Source organism: Mytilus edulis, chromosome 1 (assembly GCF_963676685.1).
Source record: "Mytilus edulis chromosome 1, xbMytEdul2.2, whole genome shotgun sequence".
In the NCBI taxonomy this organism is placed as follows: Eukaryota; Metazoa; Mollusca; class Bivalvia; order Mytilida; family Mytilidae; genus Mytilus; species Mytilus edulis.
The window spans coordinates 23,571,144-23,597,659 of NC_092344.1; the positions used below are offsets into that span (position 1 = coordinate 23,571,144).

Below are 26,516 nucleotides of genomic sequence, written 5' to 3' on the forward strand. Positions count from 1 at the left end.
AACAATACATGCGATTAAAATATTTCTAAACAACGACATCGTGTCATACAGTGCAAAACTAAAAAGTGCAAAGGGGGTTTGTCTTCATACTGTCATTATGTCATTCAAATGTATCATGTTACACAGGTAATACTTGTCGTTATTGAAGTAAAACAAAATCTATTAAATGAAGTCCTGGCATGTTGGATTTAAACCTTTGCAGTAAGTTTATTGATTTGTATTATGATTTCTTAAATGGTTAATTGTAGAAATTCTTGATTTATTTGTTTTGAAATTTGAAGAACAGTTCTGTCCTTGCAAATGCTTGCCAAAGGTTACATTTGATTAAAATATGAACTGTATTATATTGAACGTTATTTCTCCCTTTTTTAAAAAGCTTTTATCACTGATATTCCAAAATGAACCTGGATTTTCTATCAAGTAGACCTAGGTTACCCGGCTTCTCTTTGCACCTAGTGCAGACAAAAGTATTGCCGTTGAAAATTTTTATTAACTTTTCTGTAAGGGTGAAGAAGGGTGTCCAACCCCAACTTTGAACCTACTTTGAATAAAACTAAGCCGAACAAGACCCTGGGTTTTTCTCAAGTAGACCTCAGCTATTAAACTTCACTTTGCACCTAGTGCGGACAAAAGTATTGCCGTAGAACATTTGTCATTAACTGTTCACTAAGGGTGGGTAGGATGTCCGACCCCAACTTTGGACCTACTTTTAAAAAAACTAAGCCGAAGAACACCCTGGATTTTTCTCAAGTAGACATAAGCTACCCATGTTCCCTTTGCACCTAGTGCGGACGAAAGTTTGGCTGTAGAACATTTTTTATTAACTTTTCTGTAATGGTGGTAAAAGGGTGTCCGACCCCAACTTTGGACCTACTTTAAAAAAAACTAATCCGAACAACACCCTGGATTTTTTTTATCAAGTAGACATCAGCTACCCAGCTTTCCTCTGCACCTAGTGCGGACGAAAGTATTGCTGTAGAACATTTTTTTATTGACTTTTCTGTAAGGGTTGGGTAAGGTGTCCGACCCCAACTTTAGACCTACTTTAAAAGAAAAAAAAATAAGTCGAACAACACCCTGCATTTTTTCTCAAGTAGACCTCAGCTACCCAGCTTCCCAGCTTCCCTTTGCACCTAGTGCGGACATAAATATTCCCGTAGAACATTTTGTATTAACTTCTCTGTAAGTCTGCGGCAGGGTTTCCGACCCCAACTTCAGACCTACTATAAAAAAAAAAAACTAAGTCAAAAACCCTGGATTTTTTCTCAAGTAGACCTCAGCTACCCAGCTTCCCTTTTTAACCTAGTGCAGACAAAAGTACTGCCGTATAACATTTTTTATTAACTTTTCTGTAAGGGCGAGGTAGGGTGTCCGACCCCAACTTTGGACTTACTTTAAAAGAAAAAACCTAAGCCGAACAACACCCTAGAATTTTCTCATGTTGACCTCAGCTATCAAGCTGCATTTCCACCTAATGCGGACAAAAGTTTTGCCGTACAACATATTTTTATTAACTTTTCTTAAAGGATGGGGTAGGGTGTCCGACCCCAACTTTTGACCTACTTTAAAAAAAAAAACTAAGCCGATGAACATCCTGGATTTTTTCGAATGTAGATCTCAGCTACCCAGCTTCCTTTTGCACCTAGTGCAGACAAATGTTTTGCCGTAGAACATTTTGTTTTATTAATTTTTCTGTAAGGTTGGGGTGAGGTGTCCGACCGCAACTGTGGATCTACTTAAAAACAAAACTAAGCCGAAAAACATCTGTATTGTTATCAAGTAGACCTCAGATACGCAGCTCCATTTCCACCTAGTGCGGATAAAGGTTTTGCCGTACAACATATGTTTATTAACTTTTCTTATAGGGTAGGGTAGGGTGTCAGACACCAACTTTTGACCTACTTTCAAAAAAAAACCTAAGCCGAAGAACACCCTGGATTTTTTCTTAAGTAGATCTCAGCTATCCAGCTTCCCTTTGCACCTAGTGCGGACAAAAGTATTGCCGTAGATCATTTTTTATTAACTTTCGGTGTCATACTCAAACTGTGGACCTACTTAAAATCAAAACTAAGCCGACGAACACTCTGGATTTTTATCAAGTAGACCTCAACTACCCAGCTTCCCTTTGCACCTAGTGCAAACACAAGTTTTGCCGTACATCTTTATAAATAAACGTTCTAGTAAGGGTTGGTTAGGGTGTCCGACCCCAACTTTGGACCTAGTTTAAAACAAAAATAAGCCGAACAACACCCGGGATTTTTTATCAAGTTGAAAACAGCAACCCAGCTTCCCTTTGCACCTAAATCGGACAAAAGTATTGCCTTAGAATTTGTTTTTATTAACTTTTCTGTAATATAGGGATAGGATGTCCGACCCCAACTTTGGACCTACATGAAATAAAAACGAAGCCGAACAACACCCGGGATTTTTTTGCAAGTAGACCTTAGCTACCCAGCTTCCCTTTGCACCTAGTGCAGACAACAGTATTGCCGTAGAACATTTTTTATTAACTTTTCTGTAAGTGTGGGGTAGGGTGTCCGACCAAACAATGGACCTACTTAAAAACAAAACTAAGCCAAACAACACCCTGAATGTTTTTCTCAAGTAGACACCATCTACCCAGCTTCACGTTGCACCTAGTGCAGACAAAATAATTGCCGTAGAACATGTTTTATTAACTTTTCTGTAAGGGTGGGGTAGGGTGTCCGATCCCAACTATATACCTACTTAAAAAAAAAACTAAGACGAACAACACCCTGGATTTTTTTACAAGTAAACCTCAGCTACCCAGCTTCCCATTGCACCTAGTGCAGACACAAGTATTGTTGTAGAACATTTTTTATGAACTTTTCTGTAAGGGTCGGTAGGGTGTCCGACTCGAACTTTGGACTTACTTGAGAAAAAAAAACTAAGACGAACAACACCCTAGAGTTTTTATCATGTTGACCCCAGCTACCCAGATCGATTTTCGCCTAGTGCGGACAAAAGTATTGCCATACAACATATTTTTATTAACTTTTCTTAAAGGTTGAGTTGGGGTGTCCGACCCCAACTGTGGACCTACTTAAAAACAAAACTAAGCCGAAAACACCCTGGATTTTTTATCAAGTAGACCTCAGCTACCCAGCTTCTCTTTGCACCTAGTGCAGACACAAGTTTTGCCGTACAAATTTATTGATAAACTTTTTCTTGAGGGTTGAGTAGGGTGTCCGACCCAAACTTTGGACCTAGTTAAAAAAAAAAACAATTAAGCAGAACAACACCATGGATTTTTTATCAAGTACACATCAGCAACCCAGCTTCCCTTTGAACCTAGTGCGGACAAAAGTATTGCCGTAGAACATATTTTTATTAACTTTTCTGTAAGGGTGGGATAGGATGTCCGACCTCAACTTTGGACCTACATAAACAAAACTAACCCGAACAACACCCTGGATTTGTCCTCAAGTAGACTTCAGCTACCCAGCTTCCCTTTGCGCCTAGTACGGACAAAAGTATTGGGTAGAACATTTTTTTTTATTAACCTATCTGTAAGGGTGGGATAGGATGTCTGACCACAAATTTGGACCTACTTAAAAAATAAAGTAAGCCGAACAAAACTCTGGATTTTTTATCAAGAAGACATGAGCTACCCAGCTTCCCTCTGCACCTAGTGCAGACAAAAAGTATTGGGTAGAACATTTTTTTATTAACCTATCTGTAAGGGTGGGATATGATGTCCGACCCCAACTTTGGACCTACTTAAAAAATAAACTAAGCCGAACAAAACTCTGGATTTTTTATCAAGTAGACATCAGCTACCCAGCTACCCTTTGCACCTATTGCAGACAAAAGTTTTGCCGTAGAACTTTTTTTTATTAACTTTTCTGTAAGGGTGGGATAGGATGTCCGATTCCAACTGTGGACCTACTCAAGAAAAAACTAAACCGAAGAACACATAAGGTTTTTTCTCATGTTGACTTCAGCTACGCAGCTCCATTTCCACATAGTGCGGACAAAGGTTTTGCCGTACAACATATTTTTATTAAAGGGTGGGGTAGGGTGTCCGATCTCAACTTTGGACCTACATAAAAACTAACCCGAACAACACTCTGGATTTGTTTTCAAATAGGCCTCAGCTACCCATCTTCCCTTTGCACCAATTGCAGACACAAGTTTTGCCGTAGAACATTCTTAATAAACTTTTCAGTAAAGGTTTGGTAGGGTGTCCGACCCCAACTTTGGGCCTAGTTAAAAAAAAATGAAGCCGAACAACACCCTTAATATTTTATCAAGTAGACATCAGCTTCTAAGCTTCCCTTTTCACCTAATGCGGACAAAAGAATTGCCGTAGAACATTTTTTATTAACTTTCCTGTAGGGGTGGAGTAGTCTGTCCGACCACAACTGTGGACCTACTTAAAAACAAAACTAAGCCGAAAAAGACCCTGTATTTTTAATCAAGTAGACATCAGCAACCCAGCTTCCTTTGCACCTAGTGGGGACAAAAGTATTGACTTAGAACATTGTTTTATTAACTTGTATGTAAGGGTGGGTAGGGTGTCCGACCCGAACTTTGGACCTACTGTAAAAGAAAAAAACTAAGCCGAACAACACCCTAGATTTTTTATCATGTTGACCTCAGCTACCCAGCTCCCTTTCCACCTAGTGCGGACAAAAGTTTTGCCGTGGAACATTTTTTATTATTAACCTTTCTTAAAGGGTGGGGTATGGTGTCCGACCCCAGCTGTGGACATACTTAAAAACAAAGCTAAACCGAAAAACACCCTTGATTTTTTGTCAAGTAGACCTCAGCTACCCAGATTTCCTTTGCATCTAGTGCAGACACAAGTTTTGCCGTACTACATTATTAATAAACATTTTTGGTGAGGGTTTGGTAATGTTTCCGACCCAAACTTTGGACCTAGGTAAAAAAAAAAAGATTAAGCCGAACAACATCCTGGATTTTTTATCAAGTATACATCAGCAACCAAGCTTCCCTTTGCACCTAGTGCGGACAAAATTATTGCCGTAGAACATTTTTTTATTAACTTTTCTGTAAGGGTGGGATAGGATGTCCGACCTCAACTTTGGATCTACATAAACAAAACTAACCCGAACAACACCTAGGATTTGTCCTCAAGTAGACCCAGCTACCCAGCTTCCCTTTGCACCTAGTCCGGACAAAAGTATTGGGTAGAACATTTTTTTTATTAACCTATCTGTAAGAGTGGGATAGGAGGTCCGACCCCAATTTCGGACCTACTTAAAAAAAAAAGTAAGCCGAACAAAACTCTGGATTTTTTATCAAGTAGACATCAGCTACCCAGCTTCCTTTTGCACCTATTGCAGAAGTTTTTTTTTGCCGTAGAACATTTTTTATTACATTTTCTGTAAGGGTGGGATAGGATATCCGACCCCAACTTTGAACCTACTCAAGAAAAAAACTAACCCGAAGAACACCCTAGATTTTTTGTCATGTTGACTTCAGCTACGCAGCTCCATTTTCAGCTAGTGAGGACAAAGGTTTTGCCGCACAACATATTTCTATTAACTTTTCTCTAAGGGTGGGTTAGTGTCCGATCCCAACTGTGGACCTAAGTCGTAGAACATCCTTGATTTTTTATCAAGTAGATATCAGTTACCCAGCTTCTCTTTGTACCTAGTGCAGACTAAAGTATTGCCGTAGAACATTTTGTTTTATTAATTTTTCTGTAAGGTTGGGGTAGGGTGTCCGACCCCAACTATGGACCTACTTAAAACCAAAACATAGCCGAAAAACACCCTGGATTTTTTTTTAACAAAGTAGACATCAGCTACCCAGCTTCCCTTTGCACCTAGTGCAGACAAAAGTATTGCCGTAGAACAATGTGTATTAACTGTTCTGTAAGGGTGGGGTAGGGTGTCCGACCTCACTTTGGGACCTAGTTAATAAAAAAACAAAACTAAGCCGAACAACACCCTGGATATTTTCTCAAGTAGACCTCAGCTACTTAGCTCCCCTTTGAAACTAGTGGAGACAAAAGTATTGCCGTAGAACATTTTTAATTAACTTTTCTTTAAGGTTGGGTTAGCGTGTCCGACCCCAACTGAAGACCTACTTAAAAACAAAACTAAGCCGAACACCACCCTTGATTTTTTCTCAAGTAGACCTCAGCTGCCCAGCTTCCCTTTGCACCTATATAGCTAGTGCAGACAAAAGTATTGCCGTAGAACAAATTAATTAACTTTTCTGTAAGGGTGGGATAGGATGTCCGACCCCAACTTTGGACCTACTTAAAAAAAAATTAAACCGAACAACGTCCAGGACTTTTTATTAAGTAGACATCAGCTTACCAGCTTCCCTTTGCACCTTGTGCGGAAAAAAGTTTTGCCGTAGAACATGTTTATTAAAAATTTTAGTTAGGGTTAGGTAGATATGCGACCCCAACTTTGGATCTAGTTAAAAAAAAAATTATGCCGAACAACACCCTGAATTTTTTATCAAGTAGACATCAGCTTCTAAGCTTCCCTTTTCACATAATGCGGACGAAAGTATTGTCGTAGAACATTTTTTATTAACTTTTCTGTAAGGGAGGGGTAGGGTTTCCGACCCCAACTGTGGACCTACTTTCAAAGAAAAAAAAAATAAGCCGAACAACACCCTTTCTCATGTTGACCTCAGCTAAGCAGCACCATTTCCATCTAGTGCTGACAAAGGTTTTGCCGTACAACATATGTTTATTAACTTTTCTTAAAGGGTGTGGTAGGGTGACGACCCCAACTTTTGACCTACTTTAAAAAAAAAAAACCGAAGAACACCCTGGATTTTTTCTCAAGTAGATCTCAGCTACCAGCTTCTCTTTGCACCTAGTGCAGACTAAAGTATTGTCGTAGAACATTTTCTTAATTAACTTTTCTGTAAGGTTGGGGAAGGGTGTCCGACCCTAATTTTGGAGCTAGTCGGACACCTACTTAAAAGCAAAACTAAGCCGAACAACACCCTGGATTTCTTCTTTTGTTGACCTCAGCTATCCAGCTCCATTTCCACCTAGTGCGGACAAAAGTTTTGCCGTACAAAATATTTTTATTAACTTTTCTGTAAAGGTGGGTTAGGGTGTCCGACCCCAACTGTGGACCTACTTAAAAACAAACTAAGCCGAACAACACCCTGGATTTTTTATCGAGGAGACATCAGCTACTAAGTATCTCTTTGCACCTAGTGCGGACGAAAGTTTTGCCGTAGAACATTTTTTATTAACTTTTCTGTAAAGTTGGGGTAGGGTGTCCGACCACAACTTTGGACCTACTTTAAAAGAAAAAAAAAAGCCAAACAACACCTTAAATTTTTCTCGTGATGACCTCAGATACGCAGCTCCATTTGCACCTAGTGCGGACAAAGGTTTGGCCGTACAACATATGTTTATTAACTTTTCTTAAAGGGTAGGGTAGGGTGTCCGACACCAACTTTTGACCTTCTTTCAAAAAAATAACCTAAGCCGAGGAACACAATGGATTTTTTCTTAAGTAGATCTCAGCTATCCAGTTTCTCTTTCGCACCTAGTGCAGACTAAAGTATTGTCGTAGAACATTTTTTCTATTAACCTTTCTGTAAGGTTAGGGTAGAGTGTCCGACCCCAACTGTGGACACACTTAAAAACAAAACTAAGACGCAAAACACCCTGGATTTTTTATCAAGTAGACATCAGCTACCTAGCTGCCCTTTGTACCTAGTTCACACAAAATAATTGTGGTAGAACAATTTTTATTAACTTTTCTGTGAGGGTGGGGTAGAGTGTCAAACTCTAATTTTGGACCTAGTCGGACACCGACTTAAAAGCAAAACTAAGCCGAACAACACCCTGGATTTTTTCTTTTGTTGACCTCAGCTATCCAGCTCCATTTCCACCTAGTGCGGACAAAAGTTTTGCCGTACAAAATATTTTTATTAACTTTTCTGTTAGGTGGCGGTAGGATGTCCGTCCCCGACTGTGGATCTACTTAAAAATAAAACTAAGCCGAACAACACCCTGGATTTTTTCTCAAGTAGACCTCAGCTACTTAGCTTCCCTTCGCAGCTAGTGCAGACAATAGCATTGCCGTAGAATATTTTTAATTAACTTTTCTGTAAGGGTGGGCTAGGTTGTCCGACCCCAACTGTGGACCTACTTAAAAACAAACTAAGCCGAACAACACCCTTGATTTTTTATCGAGGAGATATCAACTACTAAGCATCTCTTTGCACCTAGTGCGGACGAAAGTTTTGCCGTAGACCATTTTTTATTAACTTTTCTGTAAGGTTGGGGTAAAGTGTCCGACCCCAACTTTGGACCTACTTTAAAAGAAAAAAAATAAGCCAAACAACACCTTAAATTTTTCTCGTGTTGACCTCAGATACGCAGCTCCATTTCCACCTAGTGCGGACAAAGGTTTTGCCTTACAACATATGTTTATTAACTTTTCTTAAAGGGTAGGGTAGGGTGTCTGACACCAACTTTTGACCTACTTTCACAATCAAAACCTAAGCCGAAGAACACCCTGGATTTTTTCTTAAGTAGATCTCAGCTATCCAGCTTCACTTTCGCACCTAGTGTAGACTAAAGTTTTGCCGTACAACATTTTTTCTATTAACTTTTCTGTAAGGTTAGGGTAGAGTGTCCGAGCCCAACTGTGGACATACTTAAAAACAAAACTAAGCCGCAAAACACCCTGGATTTTTTATCAAGTAGACATCAGCTACCTAGCTGCCCTTTGAACCTAGTGCACACAAAAATATTGTTGTAGAACAATTTTTATTAACTTTTCTGTGAGGGTGGGGTAGGGTGTCCGACCAAAACTTTGGACCTAGTTAATAAAAAAAAAAATAAGCCGAACAGCACCCTGGATGTGCTATCAAGTAGACATCAGCTACCCAGCTTCCTTCTGCACCTAGTGCGGACAAAAGTATTGCCGTAGAACATTTTCAATTAACTTTTCTGAAAGTGTAGGTTAGGGTGTCCGACCCCGACTTTGGACCTACTTAAAAACAAAACTAAACCGAACAACACCGAGGATTTTTTCTCAAGTAGACCTCAGCTACTTAGGTTCCCTTTGTAACAAGTGCAGACAAACGCATTGCCTTAGAACATTTTAAATTAACTTTTCTGTAAGGGTGGGTTAGAATGTCCGACCCAACTGTGGACCTACTTAAAAACAAAACTAAGCCGAACATTAAGCTGGATTTCTTATCGAGGAGACATCAGCTACTAAGCTTCCCTTTTCACCTAGTGCGGACGAAAGTTTAGCCGTAGAACATTTTTTATTAACTTTTCTGTAAGGTTTGGGTAGGGTGTCCGACCCCAACTTTGGACCTACTTTAAAAGAAAAAAAACTACGCCGAACAACACCCTAAATTTTTCTCGTGTTGTCCTCAGTAAGCAGCTCCATTTCCACCTAGTGCGGACAAAGGTTTTGCCGTACAACATATGTTTATTAACTTTTCTTAAAGGGTAGGGTAGGGTGACGACCCCAACTTTTGACCTACTTAAGAAAAACACCTAAGCCGAACAACACCCTGGATTTTTTTCAAGTAGATCTCAGATACCAGCTTCTCTTTGCACCTAGTGCAGACTAAAATATTGTCATAGAACATTTTTTTAATTAACTTTTTTGTAATGTTGGGGAAGGGTGTCCGACTTCAACTGTGGACATACTTAAAAACAAAACTAAGCCGCAAAACACCCTGGATTTTTGATCAAGTAGACATCAGCTACCCAGCGTCCCTTTGCACCTAGTGCACACAAAATTATTGCGGTAGAACAATTTTTATTAACCTTTCTGTAAGTGTGGGGTAGGGTGTCCGACCCTAATTTTGGACCTAGTCGGACACCTACTTAAAAGCAAAACTAAGCCAAACTACACCCTGGATTTTTTCTTTTGTTGACCTCAGATACGCAGCTCCATTTCCACCTAGTGCGGACAAAAGTTTTGCCGTACAAAATAGTTTTATTAACTTTTCTGTAAGGGTACGGTAGGATGTCCGTCCCCGACTGTGGATCTACTTCAAAATAAAACTAAGCCGAACAACACCCTGGATTTTTTCTCAAGTTTACCTCAGCTACCAGCTTCTCTTTGCACCTAGTGCAGACTTAAGTATTGTCGTAGAACATTTTTTTAATTAACTTTTCTGTAAGGTTGGGGAAGGGTGTCCGACCTCAACTGTGGACATACTTAAAAACAAAACTAAGCCGCAAAACAACCTGGATTTGTTATCAAGTAGACATCAGCTACCCAGCGTCCCTTTGCACCTAGTGCACACAAAATTATTGCGGTAGAACAATTTTTATTAACCTTTCTGTAAGTGTGGGGTAGGGTGTCCGACCCTAATTTTGGACCTAGTCGGACACTTACTTAAAAGCAAAACTAAGCCGAATAACACCCTGGATTTTTTCTTTTGTTGACCTCAGCTATGCAGCTCCATTTCCACCTAGTGCGGACAAAAGTTTTGCCGTACAAACTATTTTTATTAACTTTTCTGTAAGGGTGCGGTAGGGTGTCCGTCCCCGACTGTGGATCTACTTAAAAATAAAACTAAGCCGAACAACACCCTGGATTTTTTCTCAAGTAGACCTCAGCTACTTATATTTAGCTTCCCTTTGCAACTAGTGCAGACAATAGCATTGCCGTAGAATATTTTTAATTAACTTTTCTGTAAGGGTGGGTTAGGGTGTCCGACCCCAACTGTGGACATACTTTAAAACAAACTAAGCCGAACAACACCCTGGATTTTTTTTATCTAGGAGACATCAGCTACTAAGTATCTCTTTGCACCAAGTGCGGACGAAAGTTTTGCCGTAGAACATTTTTTATTAACTTTTCTGTAAGGTTTGGGTAGGGTGTCCGACCCCAACTTTGGACCTACTTTAAAAGAAAAAAAAAAGCCAAACAACACCTTCAATTTTTCTCGTGTTGACCTCAGCTACGCAGCTCCATTTCCTACTAGTGCGGACAAAGGTTTTACAGTACAACATATGTTTATTAACTTTTCTTAAAGGGTAGGGTAGGGTGTCCGACACCAATTTTTGACCTACTTTCAAAAAAACCTAAGCTGAAGAACACCCTGGATTTTTTCTTAAGTAGATCTCAGCTATCCAACTTCTCTTTCGCACCTAGTGCAGACTACAGTATTGTCGTATAACATTTTTTTTATTAACTTTTCTGTAAGGTTGGGGTAGAGTGTCCGACTCCAACTGTGGACATACTTAAAAACAAAACTAAGCCGCAAAACAACCTGTATTTTTTATCAAGTAGACATCAGCTACCTAGCTGCCCTTTGAACCTAGTGCACACACAATTATTGTGGTAGAACAATTTTTATTAACTTTTCTGTGAGGATGGGGTAGGGTGTCCGACCTCAACTTTTGACATAGTTATAAAAAAGAATAAGCCGAACAGCACCCTGGATGTTCTATCAAGTAGACATCAGCTACCCAGCTTACTTCTGTACCTAGTGCGGCCAAAAGTATTGCCGTAGAAAATTTTTAATTAACTTTTCTGAAAGGGTAGATTAGGGTGTCCGACCCCAACTTTGGACCTACTTAAAAACAAAACTAAACCGAACAACACCGAGGATTTTTTCTCAAGTAGACCTCAGCTACTTAGCTTCCCTTTGCAACAAGTGCAGACAAAAGCATTGCCTTAGAACATTTTAAATTAACTTTTCTGTAAGGGTTGGTTAGAATGTCCGACCCAACTGTGGACCTACTTAAAAACAAAACTAAGCCGAACAACACCCTAGATTTTTCTCGTGTTAACATCAGTAAGCAGCTCTATTTCCACCTAATGCGGACAAAGGTTTTGCCGTACAACATATGCTTATTAACTTTTCTTAAAGGGTAGGGTAGGGTGTGCGACCCCAACTTTTGACCTACCTAAGCCGAAAAACACCCTGGATTTTTTTTATCAAGTAGACATCAGCTACCAGCTTCCCTTTGCACCTAATGCAAACAAAATCATTGCCGGAGAACAATTTTTATTAATCTTTCTTAAAGGGTGGGGTAGGGTCACCGATCCCAACTTTTGACCTACTTTAAAAAAAACTAAGCCGAAGAACACTCTGGTTTTTTTCTCAAGTAGATATCAGCTATCAAGCTTCTCTTTGCGCCTAGTGCAGACTAAAGTATTGATGTAGAACATTTTTGTTATTTACTTTTCTGTAAGGTTGGGGAAGGGGGTCCGACTTCAACTGTGGACATACTTAAATACAAAACTAAGCCGCAAAACACCCTGGATTTTTTATCAAGTAGACATCAGCTACCCAGCTTCCTTCTGCACCTAGTGCAGACAAAAGTATTGCAGTAGAACAATTTTAATTCATTTTTCTGTAAGGGTAGGTTAGGGTGTCCGACCCCAACTTTGGACCTACTTTAAAAACAAAACTAAACCGTACAACACCCAGGATTTTTTCTCAAGTAGACCTCAGCTACTAAGGTTCCCTTTGCAACTAGTGCAGACAAAAGCATTGCCGTAGAACATTTTTAATTAACTTTTCTGTAAGGGTGGGTTAGGGTGTCCGATCCCTACTGTGGACCTACTTACAAACAAAACTAAGCCAAACAACACCCTGGATTTTTTCTCAGGTAGACTTCAGCTGCCCAGCTTCCCTTTTCACCTATATAGCTAGTGCAGACAAAAGTATTGCCGTAGAACATTTTTTATTAACTTTTCTGTACGGGTGGAATAGGTTGTCCGACTCCAACTTTGGACCTAGTTAAAAAAAAAATTTAAGCCAAACAACACCCTGAATTTTTTCTCAAATAGACATCAGCTGCCCAGCTTCCCTTTGCACCTAGTGAATACAAAAGTTTTGTCGTAGGACATTTTTAATTAACGTTTCTGTAAGGGTGGGTTAGGGTGTCCGACCCGAACTTTGGACCTTTTAAAAAAAAAAATTAAGCCGAACAACACTCTGGATTTTTTCACAAATAGACCTCAGCTGCCCGGCTTCCCTTTGCACCTAGCGCAGACAAAAGTTTTGCCGTAGGACATTTTTAATTAACTTTTCTGTAAGGGTTGGTTAGGGTGTCCGACCCCAACTTTGGACCTAGTTAACAAAAAGTTAAGCCGAACAACACCCTGGATTTTTTTCTCAAGTAGACACAAGCTACCCTGCTTCCTTTTGTACCTAGTGCGTACAAAAGTATTGCCGTAGAACATTTGTAATTATTTTTTGTGTAAGGTAGAGTTAGGGTGTCCGACCCCAACTGTGGACCTACTTAAAAACAAAACTAAGCCGAACAACACCTTTGATTTTTTCTCAAGTAGACCTCAGCTGTCCAGCTTCCCTTTGCACCTAGTGCAGACAAAAGTATTGTCATAGGACATGGTTTATTTACTTTTCTGTTAGGGTGGGATAGGATATCGGACCCCAACTTTGGACCTAGTAAAAAAAAATTAAGCCGAACAACACTCTGGATTTTTTATCAAGTAGACATCAGCTACCGAGCTTCCCTTTGCATCTAGTGCGGAAAACAGTATTCCCGTAGAACATTTTTTTTAACTTTTCTGTAAGGGTGGGATAGGATGGCCGACTTTGGACCTAGTCAAAAAAGTAAAATTAAGTCGAACAACACCCTGAATTTTTTATCATGTAGACATCAGCTACAATTCTTTCTTTTGCACCTAGTGCGTACAAAAGTAATGCAGTAGAACATTTTAATTAATTTTTATGTAAGGTAGGGTTAGGGTGTTCGACCCCAACTGTTGACATACTTAAAAACAAAGCTAAGCCGAACAAAACCCGTGATTTTTTATCAAGTAGACATCAGCTACCCAGCTTCCCTTGCGGGCAAAAGTATTGCCGTAGAACATTTTTAATTAAATTTTCTGTAAGGGTGGGTTAGGGTGTTCAACCCCAACTGTGGACCCACTTAAAAACAAAACTAAGCCGAACAACACCCTTGATTTTTTTCTCAAGTAGACCTCAGCTACTTAGCTTCCCTTGTGCAACTATTGCAGACAAAAGTATTGCCGTAGAACATTTTTAATTAACTTTTCTGTAAGGGTGGATTAGGGTCGCCGACCCCAACTGTGGACCTACTTAAAAACAAAACTAAGCCGAACAACACCCTTGAATTTTTTTCAAGTACACCTCAGCTGCCATTCTTCCATTTGCACCTATATAGCTAGTGCAGACAAAAGTGTTGCCGTAGAACACGTTTTATTAACCTTTCTGTAAGGGTGGAATAGGGTGTCCGACCCAAACTTTGGACCTAGTTAAGAAAAATTAAGCCGAACGACACCCTGGATTTTTTCTCAAGTAGACCTCAGTTAGGTAGCTTCCCTTTGCAACTTTGTGCAGACAAAAGTATTGTCGTAGCACATTTTTAATTAACTTTTCTGTAAATGTAGGTAAGGGTGTCCGACCCCAACCGTGGACCTACTTACACACAAAACTAAGCCAAACAACACCCTGGATTTTTTATCAAGTAGACATCAGCTACCCAGCTTCCCTGTGCACCTATATAGCTAGTGCAGACAAAAGTATTGCCGTAGAACATGTTTTATAGACTTTTCTGTAAGGGTGGGATAGGGTGTCCGACCCAAACTTTGGACCTAGTTAAAAACAAAGAAATTAAGCCGAACAACACCCTGGATTTTTTCTCAAGTAGACCTTAGCTAGTTAGCTTCCCTTTGCAACTAGTGCAGACAAAAGCATTGCCGTAGAATATTTTTAATTAACTTTTCTGTAAGGGTGGGTCAGGGTGTCCGACCCCAACTGTGGACCTACTTAAAAACAAAACTAAGCCGAACAACACCCTTGATTTTTTTTCAAGTAGACCTCAGCTGCCCAGCTTCCTTTTGCACCTATATAGCTAGTGCAGACAAAAGTATTGCCGTAGAACATGTTTTATTAAATTTTCTGTAAGGGTGGGATAGGATGTCCGACCCCAACTTTGGACCTAGTAAAAAAAAAAATAAGCCGAACAACACCCTGGACTTTTTATCAAGTAGACATCAGCTACCCTGCTTCCCTTTCGACCTAGTGCGTACAAAAGTATTTCCGGAGAACATTTGTTATTAACTGTTCTGTAAGGGTGGGTTAGGGTGTCCGAACCCAAATGTGGACCTCCTTAAAAACAAAACTAAGCCGACCAAGACCCTGGAGTTTTTCTCAAGTATACCCCAGTTCGTTGCTTCCCTTTGCACCTAGTGCAGACAAACGTATTGTCGTAGAACATTTTTAATTAACTTTTCTGATAGGGTGGGTTAAGGTGTCCGACATCAACTGTGGACATACTTACAAACAAAACTAAGCCAAAAAAAAAAACCCTGAATTTTTTCTCAAGTAGAACTCAGCTGCCAAGCTTCCCTTTGCACCTAGTGCTTACAAATGTAATGCCGGAGAACATGTTTAATTAACTTTTCTGTAAGGGTGGGTTAGGGTGTCCAACCCCAACTGTGGACCCACTTTAAAACAAAACTAAGCCGAACAACACCCTTGATTTTTTCTCAAGTAGACCTCAGCTACTTAGCTTCCCTTGTGCAACTAGTGCAGACAAAAGTATTGCCGTAGAACATTTTTAATTAACTTTTCTGTAAGGGTGGGTTAGGGTCGCCGACCCCAACTGTGGACCTACTTAAAAACAAAACTAAGCCGAACAACACCCTTGAATTTTTCTCAAGTACACCTCAGCTGCCATGCTTCCATTTGCACCTATATAGCTAGTGCAGACAAAAGTGTTGCCGTAGAACACGTTTTACTAACCTTTCTGTAAGGGTGGAATAGGGTGTCCGACCCAAATTTTGGACCTAGTTAAAAAAAATTAAGCCGAACAACACCCTGGATTTTTTCTCAAGTAGACCTCAGTTAGGTAGCTTCCCTTTGCAACTTTGTGCAGACAAAAGTATTGTCGTAGAACATTTTTAATTAACTTTTCTGTAAATGTAGGTTAGGGTGTCCGACCCCAACTGTGGATCTACTTACACACAAAACTAAGCCGAACAACACCCTGGATTTTTTATCAAGTAGACATCAGCTACCCAGCTTCCCTGTGCACCTATATAACTAGTGCAGACAAAAGTATTGCCGTAGAACATGTTTTATTAAATTTTCTGTAAGGGTGGGATAGGGTGTCCGACCCAAACTTTGGACCTACTTAAAAAAAAAGAAATTAAGCCAAACAACACCCTGGATTTTTTTCTCAAGTAGACCTTAGCTAGTTAGCTTCCCTTAGCAACTAGTGCAGACACAAGCATTGCCGTAGAATATTTTTAATTAACTTTTCTGTAAGGGTGGTTCAGGGTGTCCGACCCCAACTGTGGACCTACTTAAAAACAAAACTAAGCCGAACAACACCCTTGATTTTTTTTCAAGTAGACCTCAGCTGCCCAGCTTCCTTTTGCACCTATATAGCTAGTGCAGACAAAAGTATTGCCGTAGAACATGTTTTATTAAATTTTCTGTAAGGGTGGGATACGATGTCTGACCCCAACTTTGGACCTAGTAAAAAAAAAAATAAGCCAAACAACACCCTGGACTTTTTATCAAGTAGACATCAGCTACCCTGCTTCCCTTTCGACCTAGTGCGTACAAAAGTATTGCCGGAGAACATTTGTTATTAACTGTTCTGTAAGGGTGGGTTAGGGTGTCCGAACCCAAATGTGGACCTCCTTAAAAACAAAACTAAGCCGACCAAGACACTGGAGTTTTTCTCAAGTATACCCCAGTTCGTTGCTTCCCTTTGCACCTAGTGCAGACAAAAGTATTGTCGTAGAACATTTTTAATTAACTTTTCTGTTAGGGTGGGTTAAGGTGTCCGATATCAACTGTGGACATACTTACAAACAAAACTAAGCCAAAAAAAAACCTGAATTTTTTCTCAAGTAGAACTCAGCTGCCAAGCTTCCCTTTGCACCTAGTGCTTACAAATGTAATGCCGGAGAACATGTTTAATTAACTTTTCTGTAAGGGTGGGTTAGGGTGTCCAACCCCAACTGTGGACCTACTTAAAAACAAAACTAAGCCGAACAACACCCTTGATTTTTTCTCAAGTAGACCTCAGCTACTTAGCTTCCCTTGTGCAACTAGTGCAGACAAAAGTATTGCCGTAGAACATTTTTAATTAACTTTTCTGTAAGGGTGGGTTAGGGTCGCCGACCCCAACTGTGGACCTACTTAAAAACAAAACTAAGCCGAACAACACCCTTGAATTTTTCTCAAGTACACCTCAGCTGCCATGCTTCCATTTGCACCTATATAGCTAGTGCAGACAAAAGTGTTGCCGTAGAACACGTTTTATTAACCTTTCTGTAAGGGTGGAATAGGGTGTCCGACCCAAATTTTGGACCTAGTTAAAAAAAATTAAGCCGAACAACACTCTGGATTTTTTCTCAAGTAGACCTCAGTTAGGTAGCTTCCCTTTGCAACTTTGTGCAGACAAAAGTATTGTCGTAGAACATTTTTAATTAACTTTTCTGTAAATGTAGGTTATTGTGTCCGACCCCAACTGTGGATCTACTTACACACAAAACTAAGCCGAACAACACCCTGGATTTTTTATCAAGTAGACATCAGCTACCCAGCTTCCCTGTGCACCTATATAACTAGTGCAGACAAAAGTATTGCCGTAGAACATGTTTTATAGACTTTTCTGTAAGGGTGGGATAGGGTGTCCGACCCAAACTTTGGACCTACTTAAAAAAAAAGAAATTAAGCCAAACAACACCCTGGATTTTTTTCTCAAGTAGACCTTAGCTAGTTAGCTTCCCTTAGCAACTAGTGCAGACACAAGCATTGCCGTAGAATATTTTTAATCAACTTTTCTGTAAGGGTGGGTCAGGGTGTCCGACCCCAACTGTGGACCTACTTAAAAACAAAACTAAGCCGAACAACACCCTTGATTTTTTTTCAAGTAGACCTCAGCTGCCCAGCTTTCTTTTGCACCTATATAGCTAGTGCAGACAAAAGTATTGCCGTAGAACATGTTTTATTAAATTTTCTGTAAGGGTGGGATTGGATGTCCGACCCCAACTTTGGACCTAGTAAAAAAAAAATAAGCCGAACAACACCCTGGACTTTTTATCAAGTAGACATCAGCTACCCTACTTCCCTTTCGACCTAGTGCGTACAAAAGTATTGCCGGAGAACATTTGTTATTAACTGTTCTGTAAGGGTGGGTTAGGGTGTCCGAACCCAAATGTGGACCTCCTTAAAAACAAAACTAAGCCGACGAAGACCCTGGAGTTTTTCTCAAGTATACCCCAGTTCGTTGCTTCCCTTTGCACCTAGTGCAGACAAAAGTATTGTCGTAGAACATTTTTAATTAACTTTTCTGTTAGGGTGGGTTAAGGTGTCCGACATCAACTGTGAACATACTTACAAACAAAACTAAACCAAAAAAAAAACTGAATTTTTTCTCAAGTAGAACTCAGCTGCAAAGCTTCCCTTTGCACCCAGTGCTTACAAATGTAATGCCGGAGAACATGTTTAATTAACTTTTCTGTAAGGGTGGGTTAGGGTGTCCGACCCCAACTGTTGACCTACTTAAAAACAAAACTAAGCCGAACAACACCCTTGATTTTTTCTCAAGTAGACCTCAGCTACTTAGCTTCCCTTTTGCAACTAGTGCAGACAAAAGTATTGCCGTAGAACATTTTTAATTAACTTTACTGTAAAAGTGGGTTATGGTGTCAGACCCCAACTGCGGACCAACATAAAAACATAACTAATCCGAACAACACCCTGGATTTTTTCTCAAGTAGACCTTAGCTACTTCGCTTCCCTTTGCAGCTAGTGCAGATAAAAGTATTGCGGTAGAACATTTTAAATAAACTTTTCTGTAAGGGTGGGTTAGGGTGATCGACCCCAACTGTGGACCTACTTGAAAACAAAACTAAGCCGAACAACACCCTTGATTTTTTCTCAAGTAGACCTCAGCTGCCCAGCTTCCCTTTGCAACTAGTGCAGACAAAAGTGTTGCCATATAACATGTTTTATTAACTTTTCTGTAAGGATGGGATAGGGTATCGGACACCAACTTTGGACCAAGAAAAAAAAATTAGCCGAACAACACCCTGGATTTTTTATCAAGTAGACATTAGCTACCCGGCCTCCCTTTGCACCTAGTGCAGACAAAAGTATTGCCGTAGAGTATTTTTTATTAACTTTTCTCTAAGGGTGGGTTAGGATGTCCAACCCAAACTTTGGACCTGGTTTAAAAAAAATTAAGCCGAACAACACCCTTTACTTTTTATCAAGTAGACATCAGCTACCCAGCTTCCCTTTGCACGAAGCGCAGACAACATTATTGCCGTAGAACATTTTAAATAAAATTTTTAGTGAGGGTTGGGTAGGTGTGCGACCCCAACTTTGGACCTAGTAAAAAAAAATTAAATTAAGCCGAACAACACCCTGAATTTTTTATCATGTAGACATCAGCTACAAAGCTTCCTGTTGCACCTAGTGCGGACAAAAGTATTGCCGTAGAACATTTTTTTATTTACTTTTTTGTTAGGGTGGGTAAGGGTGTCCGACCCCAACTGTGGACCTACTTAAAACCAACACGAAGCCGAACAACACCCTGGATTTTTTCTCAAGTATACCTGAGCTACTTAGCTTCCCTTTGCACGTAGTGCAGACAAAAGTATTGCCGTAGAACATTTTTAATTAACTTTTCTGTGAGGGTTGGTCAGGGTGTCCGACCCTAAGTGTGGATCTACTTACAAACAAAACTAAGCCAAACAGGACCCTGGATTTTTTCTCAAGTAGATCTCAGCTACCCAGCTTCCCTTTGCACCTAGTGCAGACAAAAGTATTGCCGTAGAACATTTTTAATTAACTTTTCTGTAAGAGTGGGTTAGGATGTCCAACCCAAACTTTGGACCTGGTTTAAAAAAAATTAAGCCGAACAACACCCTTTACTTTTTATCAAGTAGACATCAGCTACCCAGCTTCCCTTTGCACGAAGCGCAGACAACATTATTGCCGTAGAACATTTTAAATAAAATTTTTAGTGAGGGTTGGGTAGGTGTGCGACCCCAACTTTGGACCTAGTAAAAAAAAATTAAATTAAGCCGAACAACACCCTGAATTTTTTATCATGTAGACATCAGCTACAAAGCTTCCTGTTGCACCTAGTGCGGACAAAAGTATTGCCGTAGAACATTTTTTTATTTACTTTTTTGTTAGGGTGGGTAAGGGTGTCCGACCCCAACTGTGGACCTACTTAAAACCAACACGAAGCCGAACAACACCCTGGATTTTTTCTCAAGTATACCTGAGCTACTTAGCTTCCCTTTGCACGTAGTGCAGACAAAAGTATTGCCGTAGAACATTTTTAATTAACTTTTCTGTGAGGGTTGGTCAGGGTGTCCGACCCTAAGTGTGGATCTACTTACAAACAAAACTAAGCCAAACAGCACCCTGGATTTTTTCTCAAGTAGATCTCAGCTACCCAGCTTCCCTTTGCACCTAGTGCAGACAAAAGTATTGCCGTAGAACATTTTTAATTAACTTTTCTGTAAGAGTGGGTTAGGGTGTCAACTATCTTCAATGCAAATTCGAAAATTTCGAAACAATCTAAGTTTTTCATAGAGGTTCGGCATTTTTTCTCTGTAAAATGATGAATCATTAATCATAAAGAAAGCCGATAAATGTAACAATGATGTTATTTTAGATAAGGTCAATTCCCATTTTAAAGGCGATCGCCAATTAAATACACAACATTACACCAAATTGGAAAACTTTGACCCTAAAAGCACTCAGATGTATTATCAATACATATGTCAAAGGCATGTACACCAAAGGTGTTATAGATTACGCCACATTTAATTACCTTAATAACGGTATTCAAATTGATTATGGGCCGCCTGGGTATATGCATAGCTTGCCTAAAATACACCGATTAAATGAATCAAAATAAGTAAAAATCAATATAAATGGGTTTAACATTGATAACATAATACCACCATGTCGGGCAATCATATCTCAGATTTGTACTGTCACAGAATTTATTGGATGCGATATCGATTATGTTTTAGTACCTATGGTACAAAAACAACATACGTATATAAAGGATACGTCTAATCTAATATACAAGTTGGAAAGAGTTAAGCCTAATGCAGATTGCTGGCTGTGTAGTTTTGATGTAGTTTCAATGTACACTAATTGCCCGATTGATGAATTATTATCGGCAGTTAGAATTTCGTATGATCAGTTTGATAAATCAGATTACAAAATCAAATGCCCACCTACGGATGATTTAATCTATTTCCTCAGATCAATTTTAAAGAACAACATTATCGATTTTAATGGACGGCTTTATAAGCAAAAAATAGGAGCCGCGATAGGAGCAATTTCGGCATACTTTGACTAATTTGCAGATCTCTTCTTGCTTACCATTATTGCTATTTAAAGTGTCTATCTTTCATAGTTATCAATATATTAGACTACTTTTTCTGTTTAGTCTGTTTTTTATGATATACATTTGACGTGAAACTGTACTTATGTATCCCGTCATACTTTGAACCACACCATTATTTTATTTATTATTATTACTTTTACTGTTGAATCTGGTTTTTGTTATATCATCAAATATATGATGCAATACAAAACTTAAGAACTGGAAGTCGTAGAGACATGGGACTATCACCATTCAACTCAGGACCACTTGACCTTTCAAATATCACAAGGTTAAGGTCATAGTATAATGTGAAGATCAAGGTGAAATTTCATCATGACCTGACATTGACCTCAAATTGAAGGTCTTGAATTACTGATCATCTTTACAGTTTGTAGTAGGTTGATATATGTTACCTTTAAAAAGATATACACAAAATACTATACTTATAAGAATCACACCGTTGTAACTTTTGAACAGACGGTCAGAAATTTTTGGGCTTATTATATAAAATGTAGAGCTCGTCGAGAGGAACATTTTATACGCTGTATGTAGGCAGCAAAGTCTTATCGTTTTCCTAATATGTAAGCTTGAAATTGCAGCGTCATTTTTTTTTGCACTCTGTGACCTTTGACCTTTGACCTTGGGTGCATATTGAAGGTCACATGCATTAGATATTATTGGTGAAGGTCCCAGGTCTCTACGACTTCCGGTTCTCGAAATAGATTTTTTCTAAAATTGTGTACAATTTATCAAGGGGAATAACTCCTTATAAGGGTTAATAACAAAATAATTGTATATGTTCATTAACATTGCTATGTGGTCTTGTACATGTTGCCGTTTTCAAATCGATTCTATCTCTAATACTTTTTAAGAAAAATGCAAAGGAAAGAAATCGTTTCAAGGGGATATAACTCTCATAGTGGAAGATGAAATCCTATTCAACCTCATACGGTAATACATCATGATGAGATGTACCTATTGTCCAAATAAGGTCATGATATCTTTAAAAACAACGAAGGGGGGGCTATGTTGAAAAAAAATCAATAAAAGGAAGATAACTTCATATGGGGATGATAAAATCCTTAACAATATCATCTGGTAATACTTCATGATGAGGTCTATCGATGGTTAATATTTGGTATTCATAACTTCAAAAGAAACAAGATGCGGGCATGTCAAGAAAATGTTGGAAGAAAAAAAAGAAAAAAAAAAAAAAAAAAACATTAGAAAAACAATAAGGTCTTTCCTCGCGTAGAGGAAAGACCTTAAAAATGACAAAACTTACGATGCCAGGAATTATAGTAAACAAAACAGATGTAAATATTAAGTATGCACCTTATGGTGATACCCAACACCTTCACTAAAATCAATTTGATCCGTTTAATTTTCATAAAATTTTGACAAAGCATTTACTTTGACTCTGACAAAAACATAAAAAAATTAAAAAGATTGAACCAACCATTTTATCAGAAAAATGCAATGGTTACATAGCAGTTTGACAAACAATAATTTTGATCATTGAGAAGCTAAATATTTCCTTAACAACACAACGTGATTAAATGTTTAGCTGATTTTACAGAGTTATATCCCTGTAGTGTTAGGTAACACCTTCATTGACATGATTGACATATAAAAGATATGAATCAGATCAGCAAGATATGAAGTATAAAATGTTATTAAATTTTTTTTCTAAAATACAGTATTAAAAATTGCTTGACACATTCGAGACATTTGAATAATAGCAACAACTGTTTGAAGGCATCACCTTGTAAGAGCCACATACATTTTCAATTGTGTGTTGCTCATGGTTTATTTCTAAATAATTTCAAAAAATTACTGGATATTGTATCAGAAAAATACAGGGAACGCTTCATTCCCCCCTTTCATGGCATAAAAAATATGCAAGTTTTGCCTTGCTCCTCTTGGAAAAGCTATTCCATTAACCTAAATTCAAGGGTTTGGCCCTGAATTTAATAACTATTCTTTTAATTTATTGTAGCTTTTTTGCTCACTAATCAGAGATGACACTTTGAAAAATTGGTTGTATTAATGGACATAGAAATATCGGGAGTCCGTCTGTCCATCTGTCCTTCGGTTTGTCTGTCAGGTCTTGTTAGCGCTCTCACATGTACAATTCTTGTCAGATTTTTATGAACTTATATCATAGGTTTATATCAGAAATGTCTAGGACAAGTTCGAAAATCAGTGCCGATCAACTATTTAAAAAAAGTTATGTCCCTTGGAAATATTATTTACATGGAAAATTGCACTGCTAGCACTCTCATGTGTATAATTCTTGCCATATTTTTATGAATCTTATATCATAGGTTTATATCAGAAATGTCTAGGACAAGTTCGAAAATCAGTGCCGATCAACTATTTTTAAAAGAGTTATGTCCCTTGGAAATATTAATTACATGGAAAATTGCATTGCTAGCACTCTCATGTGTATAATTCTTGCCAGATTTTTATGAATCTTATATCATAGATTTATATCAGCAATGTCTTGGACAAGTTTGAAAATCTACTATGTTTAAAAGAGTTATGCCCCTTGGAATTAATTACATGGAAAGTTGCATTGTTAGCGCTATCTTGTATACAATTCTTGCCAGATTTTTATGAAACTTATATCAGCAAAGTCTCAGATAAGTTCGATAATCAGTGCCGATCAATTGTTTTTAAAAGAGTTATGCCTCTTGAAAATATCAATTACATTGAAAGTTGCACTGAAGCATTCCAAAGCTTACATTTCTATAAGATATTTATAAAGCGTTTTAAAGAACAAAGTTTTTGCCCTTGGACCTATAAAAAATGTTGAACGTGGGGGAGACTGGAACTTTTATTCATATTTACCAAATTTACCCTCATTTTTTTTTTTGGAAATGTACATATATATTGATTATTGTTGTTTTGTTTCAGGTGATACTAACATTGTTGGAAATGTCGCAGGATCATTTTAATAAACTAAAAAATCAACAACGAATTGAGGAAAGTGACAAAGCTGTTATTTATTACTCCAGACCTTTTGATATCATTTATGTTAATGATAGAAACACATTAATTGACTGCTTTATGAGATTAAACAATATTGAATATAAATAGACATGTTTTTATATCACCCAATAATATAAAATTATACTGTATATCTGGAAATTTTGTGCAACTTAATCGGTAGTTATTATACCCCAATGTTTTTGTTCATTCAAATGGATTGTACTTGGCCATGAAAGGAGAAAAGAATAAAAGCAGTGATTATTTAACTTTTCAAAGGCCCAAACTGCATACAAAATTTGACGCAAAAATAACCTGATATACGGTGTATTGGTACATGTGTATTATCATTGTGTGTTAGCATTTACTTGGTGCAATGTAATTTATTACAAAAATAAGAAATATAATTGATGCCTAAACAGCAACTTAATCAGACCATTTTAATGATGGACATACTTTATTTAGATATAAGGTATATCCACTTTTTTAGGCAAAAAAAAAACAAGAATTAATTGTATGGGGGGGGGGGGGTGAAGGAAGGACGGCATTTTTATTAAAATTTAATGGGTGGTGGTTATTAAAGAAAGATTGCTTGAACGTTTAATTGAAATAACCAATTTAAAATGTATGCATGGTGGGGTCAAAGTCAAACCAGATTAAACAACAGTATTTGGTAACCATAAAGAAAAGTCTTTGATCATTTAAAAAATGTGTGATTATACATTCATTTGGGGCCACAAGAGGGTGCTACAAATTTGTGTTTATTAAGTAATATTATTGCCAACTATTTCTGAAAGCTTGGTTCACAATTTTTTAACAAACAGTCCTGCAGACGAAAATGTTTGCTCTAATTGCACGGATGTAGCGGATAGGCTAAGGTCCACATTTTTTACTAAAATGTTAGCTCAGGGAAACTGTCCTCGTGTATAGACGACTTCTTCTTGGGGCCATTTTAAATGACAATTAAGCACAAGCATGTTTAACAAAACGTATTCTAACTATGATTAATCCTTGATTACTATTTAATTGTCAGATGGGCATTCACAGGAAAATTAATTTTATATAAAAAGGGTGTTCTAACAGGAAACTGATTAGTAGAGTATCCTTTTGGTATTCGATGCTCAGTACTACCGAGCAATACTTGAGTACTCGAGTACTCGTTGACAACCTTAATATATAGATAGTTTTTTTGCACATAATTGATGTACCAACATGACATCAGATATCCTGTTCTGGCATCAAACTCGAACTATTGACATTTTGAAATTTGTTGTACCCTTCAGAATGTTATAAAATTTGACAAAAATAATATTTGCAGGTTAAAGTGCGAGTGTTTTGTATATGATGGAAAAATCGCATATCTCCTTTGCCATGGAGGATATGTGCATCGTTTTGACCTTTCAAAGTCATTAATGACCCAATGAATAGCCATAAGAAATGCCGCAATATTGCTTCAAGATGCTGAATAAGTCAATCAAATTACACAATTTTCGTATCACATTCCATGCAGTAGTATGACAAAAGAAATATCTCTTCATGTGAGAAATAGATAACAGGCATACACCTTAAAGAGCATTAGTTGTATTTATATTCTGCCTAAATGTAAAAAAGGAATATACTATAAAAATACAATACAAGATACACGAATGTCCTTGGTTCTTTTTCAATTTTCGGTTATGAAAAATAAAAAGTAAGATAAACAAACGTAGAAACAGATAATAATAGTGTTTGTGAAGGCAGCTTTTATTTTTTATGCTCTAAGGAAATAATAAAGTATATGACGTTCTTACGTTTTGCTACACAACTATTTGAACCAAAAAATTACACAGCATTTGTCAAAGCTAACAATACGTCATTTGTATTGAATTGATTTACTGTAAGCATCAGTTGTGGGCTATTTTGTATCTTGTTGTACATGTTATCAATGATTATCATTTTGTCATAATTGTATGTAACATATACTTGTTAACCTATTAAATTAAGTGCATAAATGTATATATAAAGAAGTTATTTAAATGATTGTTATTATGCCAAATATGTTAAAACTTTTAGGGCTGATGTTTTTTTATGATGTATTTTATTTTGAATAAGAGATTATGTTACAAAATGCATATTACCAATTGTAGATTCATGTGGAATGTGTCATATATATATAATTATAGTGCTACAGTAATACTTTTAAAATGTT

At 38.0% G+C, this 26,516-nt stretch overlaps 1 long non-coding RNA gene across 1 annotated transcript; it reads left to right on the plus strand.

The window, feature by feature from the left end:
- LOC139528495 (uncharacterized) lies at positions 1-26,516 on the plus strand. The gene is made up of 2 exons (XR_011665606.1): positions 1-201; positions 24,257-26,516. It is a non-coding gene; the product is annotated as an uncharacterized lncRNA (long non-coding RNA).